Source organism: Chenopodium quinoa, unplaced genomic scaffold (assembly GCF_001683475.1).
Source record: "Chenopodium quinoa cultivar QQ74 unplaced genomic scaffold, ASM168347v1, whole genome shotgun sequence".
Lineage (NCBI taxonomy): Eukaryota > Viridiplantae > Streptophyta > Magnoliopsida > Caryophyllales > Amaranthaceae > Chenopodium > Chenopodium quinoa.
Window position 1 is genome coordinate 1349642 of NW_018742287.1, and position 6994 is coordinate 1356635.

General features: G+C 37.3%; 1 long non-coding RNA gene across 1 annotated transcript; it reads left to right on the plus strand.

Annotated features, from left to right (window-relative positions):
• The first annotated feature begins 727 nt into the window (after nt 1–727).
• On the plus strand, nt 728–5814 carry LOC110685068. The gene is made up of 2 exons (XR_002503910.1): nt 728–2007; nt 5507–5814. It is a non-coding gene; the product is annotated as an uncharacterized LOC110685068 (long non-coding RNA).
• Nucleotides 5815–6994: the final 1180 nt, after the last annotated feature.

The window sequence follows — 6994 nt, forward strand, 5'->3', positions numbered from 1 at the left end:
GGATGGGTTTGATTTTTGGGTTTCAGATCTGGTGGTTCTAGGGTAGTGTGTGGTGGTGGTGGTTCTGTGTGGCGTGTGGTGTGTGGTGGTGGTGGTTGTTCTGGGTAAATCTCCCTTCCTTCATCATCAAATTTCTTCATCTTCTTCATCTTCTTCCAGATCTGTGGGTTTCATTGTTTTAATTGCTATTTTTTGGACTGTGATTTTTTTTCAATTTAATGTCCAATTTTAACTGAATAAATTAAAAATTCAACTTTAATATTCTGGGTTTGAATTGGGTTCCTGCGGTGGTGGTGGGTTCGTGGGTGCGGTGGTGGGTTCGTGGGTGCAGATTGTGGGTGGTGGGTTCTTGGGTTCGTGGGTGCGATGGGTGGTGGGTTGGTGGTATCGTGGGTGCGGTAGCGGGTGGTTGCGGCGGTGGTTTTGTGGTTGTTGGGTTGTTTCGGTGCCGCTGGGTGGTGGTGGTGGTTTCGGTGCTGTAGGGTGGTGCTAGTGGTGGTGGGTTATTAATTTAATTTTAGTTGAATTTGTTTTTTTTATTGGATTAATACTTAATCATATGCTCTTAATCATGCTTTAAAAGTTTTGTCTTGGCCTCCGCGAAAGGTACACTTGTTGCAACTAATTGTTAACGGAGGGAGTACATATTTTCTTCCAATGGTACGTAACCTTTAACTTACGTGCGAAACCGGTTAAATGAACCACGTGGTGTTGTTTCATAGGTTTTTTTTTTTTTTTTTTTTTTTTTTTTTTTTTTGCTGCTCCTCCTCTCTTAGCTTTCCAATCAAGCCCTTGCTAGAACAACCATCTGCAGCAGCTACCCCACCACAAAATCACCACCTTCTAGCCTACCTGAATCACAAAATCACCAACCCAAGCCACCCTTACAAATCCACCAAGTCAGGCCACCCATACGAGCCACACCACAAAACCACCAATCGACGCACACCGCGAAGACATGAAGCCACCACCGTGTCGTCTAGCCCATCCTCATCTCAAAATTACCACCTACCAACCCACCCACACTACAAAATCATCACCATAAATCCCACCAATATACTACGCCAATTATGCAAAAATCAAAAGCTCTTACCATCCAAAATCAGGGATAATACAAGCAGCTTTGGAGGAGAATCGTGACTGCGGCTCGGGCTTCACGGTGAGTGACCTTGAAGGATTAGGGTGAGATGGATCAGGCCGAGAATCGCCACCATTGTAGCGTGCTATAACTGAGTGAACTCAAATGTCATTAGAGGAGATAAATGGAGGTAGAAGAAGAATGATGGTGGTGACGATTGAGGTGGTGGACTAGTGGTTGAAGTGTGGATGGTGGAGACTAGAGCAGTTGTGGTGGTTATGCCGTGAAAGGAGAGATTGAGAATAAATTACTGTAATTAAAATATATTACCGATTTAACGGGTAACAAGTTATACTGGATTGTTTTGAGAAGAAATTGTTATAATTGGAACTGCCCTTGTTTATTTGAAAGGTAAGACTTTTTAAAGAAGAATGGATATAGTTGGCATCTTTGTTGTTAATTTTTCCAAAATAAAAAGGGCAGAAGAATTTCTTCTCATACCATTTTCACATCATTATTCAGTTACCTAATTCATCAGTTGCAGACTTGCAGTACGCCAGTTATGCCGCGATTTGAGTTCTCTCATTTATATCTTCATTTCCCTCTTTTCTCCACCATTCTTCTCTAACAAGCTGCTCCTTCCATACAATTCCCTCCTTTCCATATCTCTCTCATTTGTCGTTGCAAATTTCTAGTAATTTCTGGCAAAATTGACCCTTCAAACCCCAGATTTCAAAACCCACAAACTCTACTCCTCAAATTCCCAAATGGGTGATGCCCGGCGATCCGCATCGGTCCCAATACCGGACATCAACAAATCAGACTGGTCCGAGCTGCTTCGAGCCCTCGAAACATCGCTGGGTCCGGACTTCAATTTCTTTTGTTTTTCGGGATTGATTTCAGAGAAATTGGGATCATGTTGCTACCAGGTTTCCCTTTTACCATTCCTTATTTTCTAATCATAACATTGTGAATTCATGATTTTTGACAATTTAGTTTAAACTTTATGCATTTTTGTTTCCCTAATTCTATTAGTGAAATTTAATTAAGAAGCCTTTGAATTGCGAATTATTGACTATATTTAGCTATTGATTTATTGTAAATGTGGCAAATAATCAATTAATGTTATTAATTTCATGTTGAAGATGTTTAAATGTTTAATTTGCTACCTATTAGAATTATGTCATGTTAAATTGTAAAGATGCAGTCTATACTCTATGATATATATTCTGAAAGCATAATTTTAGCCCCCTCACAATAAGAAAAGCAACTCATGCAAAAGATCTAGTTAAATTACAAATTTACGATGTAGAGTCTTTAGCTTGCCACCTAGTTGACTAGTTTGTTTAAAATTCCTTTGTTATTAAACTTAGGGGCTGTTTGGTTCGCTGGAATGGGGAAAGGAAATCATTCCCTTTGTTAGTGTTTGTTTTCACTTATTTGTCATTCCCATTCCCCCATTTTATTTTTGGGTTTACCCAAAAATCTCCTAAACCCATTCCCCCCCTACCTTTTGCATTCCCATTCCCCAACCACCAGTCCACCACCATACCCTATCAACTGGATGCACCTCGCCGGAACTCACTTCACCTCGCCGGACCCTCGCCGCCCTTCGTCGACCACCCCATCAACCCCAGCCCTTCACTGACCACCAACCCCAGCCCTTCACTGACCACCAAACACCACCATCAATGCCCTCCCTTTCCCCTCCTCCCGGAAACCACCAAAAATCCCATCTCCCTTACCCTTAAACCACTAGATAACCCACCATCCTACCTCCCTTTCCCCAAAACCACCAGAAAACTGACCCACCACCTCACTCGTCCTTCAAAAATCACCGCACCCACCACTCCATCCCCACACTCGCACCACACACGTCGATGAACATCACCTCCAGCACACCTCGCCATTCCCACGAGAATCGCCGTTGCTCTTGACGAGGTCAAGGTGGGAGTTCGAAGGAAAGAGATGGTCAACGGGGGACTACGTTTGTGAAGGGGGTCGCCGTAGTGGTGGCTATCGGTGGGTTTCGTCTTGGTGGTGGCGTGGGTTTGGATTTGGGTTTGGATTCTTGGGGGTTCTTGGGGGTGGCTGTTGGTTGGGTTGTGGGGTGGCTGGAGAAGGTGGAAAAAAATGAAGGATAGGTGTTGTGGTGGTGATGTGGTGGTGCAATGGTGGTGTGATTCCCATTCTTTTTTTTAAACAAACAACATGCTTAATTTTGAGGGTTTCATTCCATTCTTCTCCATTCCCTTTCTGCATTCCATTCCGATTCCCCTCTGCGAACCAAACGGCCCCTTAATCTATTATATTCAAACAATTAATTTCCTTATGTAAGCTCGTAAGAGAAAAACAAATAATTTGTTAATATGTTTGGTCACTAAACTAGTAAACTCACTTATAAGAAATATGAAAACCTGACGGGGAGGACTAGCCTTAAATTGAACACATTTCCCACATATCAATAAGGAGAGTAAACATATATATCCCATTTTGATTTAAGCAAACATAATAATTACTAATATAAAAAATTGTCTAATACAACATTCTTAATTTCTATCTCTAGTTAGAGGAGATCATAATAGCTCTGCTAGTTGTGACGTTCATTACCAAAATTGACATATATAATTTGCATAAGATCCCAAGTACCCTCAACCTTCAGGTTAGAATTCAACTCACTATAATGATTTGTTTTGAAACACTATGCATTGTTACCCATTGATCCATATACGATTGTATGCTTGTGCAAATAAATTCTTTCTAGTGTGATTTTTGTGTTTGGTCACTAAACTCACTTTGTTGGAGTGGACTAAAGCCATCTGGATAATGCTTGCGTAAGTACACCTGATTGATGATTCTACAGCTATGAAGCTGTTACAAGGTTGGATTATATGAATAAATTGATAGTGAAATCACAGTAAAATATTTTTAGGTAATAGATTCTCACTAAGATTTCAGAACTTAAAAGTTATCCAACATTGCTTTTACCATTGATCTATGACTAATCATATTATGTTCAATATAATGTAATAGTGTTGATCTCTAAAAAGTTTCTTTAATTGTGGTGCTGGCACCAATTTGGCAGAATAAAATCTTTGATTGTTGAGTGATAATTGTCAGTATTATTTTTAAAATGTCTAGCAAAACTAGTAATAAACAGTGGAAATTTCAGAAATTAAGTGTCCTTGGTTGGGATGTGGTTGTACATTGAACAAGTATGAAGTGGTAAATGAGATCAAGCTTATTATATTTTGGTTTAGTTAACTGAAAGTAGCTGCCTGTTTGTCCTTCCAGTCCTCGTTGATGATTATCACTTATCAGGCAGTGATTCTTATATGTCCATACAAGTTAGAGTAACTACTGTAATTTGATCTTTCAGTTTATCTCGTGCTCAAGTTTAAAATGTTTTGAACTTTTATAACGAGGCATTATAATTTTCAATGTTAATCCTATTTTTATTTTAGTCATACTCCGTTTAGCATCTGTTTTTTAATTTTCCCTTTAAGAGGACGTCTTTAAAATTTATTTTGAAGAAGGTTTGGGATTGATTTCTAGAATTTAGTTGTTATTGAATGAATATATAAAGTTACCATCACTTTTATGATTTACAAAGTGGTTTTATCATATATTTTATTATTTTGAGGAATACATTCTAAGGGGCACACCCCATAGAAAAGAACATGCTCATTCTACGGGAGTCCAAGACTTGAACCATCAGTACTTAGTAGTTTTAAAATTCTATAGTATTATAGTTTTCATAGTGTGACCATACTTGGACTCGCAAGGTTAGTTTCTTTGCAGTATAAATTTTATATGTTCTTTCATTTGGACTTTGGGTCTGGGTTTTTCCTTGTGGAGGAACTAATATTATTAACTTTGGCTTATTTTAGTTATTTATATTGAATTTTGAGGATTGTAATCATAATACTAACTTGGGATCGTTAATTCTGTTTTTTATTTATCATATTTAAGATAATATTGTTATTTTCTTCTATTGTTTATGTTAGTGTTAGTGACTAAACTAACAAACTTTGATGTCGACTTCTTGTTGTTGTCATACTTATTAAATACTTCCTCCAATCTTTTTTGTTCGTTGTTCTTTCCACTTTAACTTTTTTTGTCTAAAAAAAAGATTCCGAAGTGGAAGAACAAAAAAAATTAGAGAAAGTATTTTACTCTTTATTTTCCTAATCTATGCATAGCTTGGTGAATATATGAGGTATTACATTACTAACCGGTGTTTGCCTATTTTCTACCCTTGGTCTTGGATGAATGTAAAAATTGCTCTATAAATCTTAATATTTGTATGCTTTGCTTGCCATACTAGTCAAAGGTTTTAAATCTATATCTTTGCTTAGAATTTCAATTATTTTTCTTAGTTTTTGAAAAAATTATTATACTAACTTTGTTATTTGATTGGTATTACAGGATGTACAAGTACATGCAAAAAGATATATATTGAAGACAAAGACGAAGAGTGGATCTATTAGCACTTTAGATTGCCTATAGTCATTTGACCCATTTTCCTCTTTGAACGTCACATTCCTTCCCCTGTGTATTGAATTAAATATAAACAAATAAATAATTAGTGGTATTAGAAATGTATTAGATCGTGAATTACAGGTTATTTAGGATTTTTAAGAGAAGATATATTGTGTAGTGAAATTTTATTGGATATTGCTTTTTGGATTTTGATGAGTTCACATGAATTTTGTTATAAAATCAATTTTCTTCTATATTGATAGTCTGCTTCCCATTAGACTGATTATTGTATATTGTTGAGTTCACATGTTGATTCATCTTTATTCATTAAATTTATAATTTTTATAAAATCATTTTTACTGTGTTGTCGTTAAGATATTTGGCAACACTTTCGTATTATTACTAGCAAATACAACAAGTGAAAAGTATGTTGCATATTATGACATAACTTACAATTTTGAACTGTCTCCCAAGGAGACAACAATTTTCATTTGTTGCCTTATGAACAGACAACGGGGGCATAAACTACGCCTCATATGTGTTGCCTTAGATACAAGGTAACACTTTTTAAGATTAAGCAATGGTTTTTCATTGTTACCTTTGCTTTATTTTGTTGTAGTATGAATGATACTTCTGTGTAAATCATCTATGGTCATAGGTTCATAATTGAACTCTGCAACAATCTTAGATGAGCGATCAATCTGATGGTAGGCAGTTTTACCCTTCATCTTGATTGAGGATACAACTGTCTTTTTCTTACCTGAAAAGTAGATTATGAGTGGAAAATAAGGAGCAAGTGAAGGAAACATTTAGAGGAACTCGTACCTTTATATTGCCCACACTCACTGCAAAGTGTGCTTTGGCATCTTCAACAGCATAAGCTTAAATTGGTCCATGATACCACCATTCAAAATAACTCAAAGAAACCACATCGCTTGACTTCTTGGGTTGCAAAACGACTTTAGGATATGTGAGGGGAATCACTTTTCCAAACATCTTCCTGATGAAATTTTGGACGAGAATCCCAAAGAATGTTACATGTGGTAAACAAGGGGATAGCAAGAAATTGGCACAAACCAAATTGTCTGGCCACTATCTGAGGGTTATAGGCTTCAAAACCAAAGTGTTCTGGCTCTCCTGCAGGTAAATCTTTGGAAGCTAACACAGAACACAAAAAAGGGGAGTCCTCACCAAAGGTTACCTTCATGCCTACCTTTTTGAGCCATTCTGGAGTTGCATCAAAGACCCATATACTGTTAGGATCCGGATTATCCTTCCTGCTCATGATATACCAACTAACAGGCAAAGGCTCTAACTCCAACATACAATGCATAACAAGAATGGGTTCAAGAACTTTTTGGTGGTCAAAATGGTTGAAGCATATCTCTGCATATGACAGACAATCCGACAATCAAGCTTGGATACATATAAAGC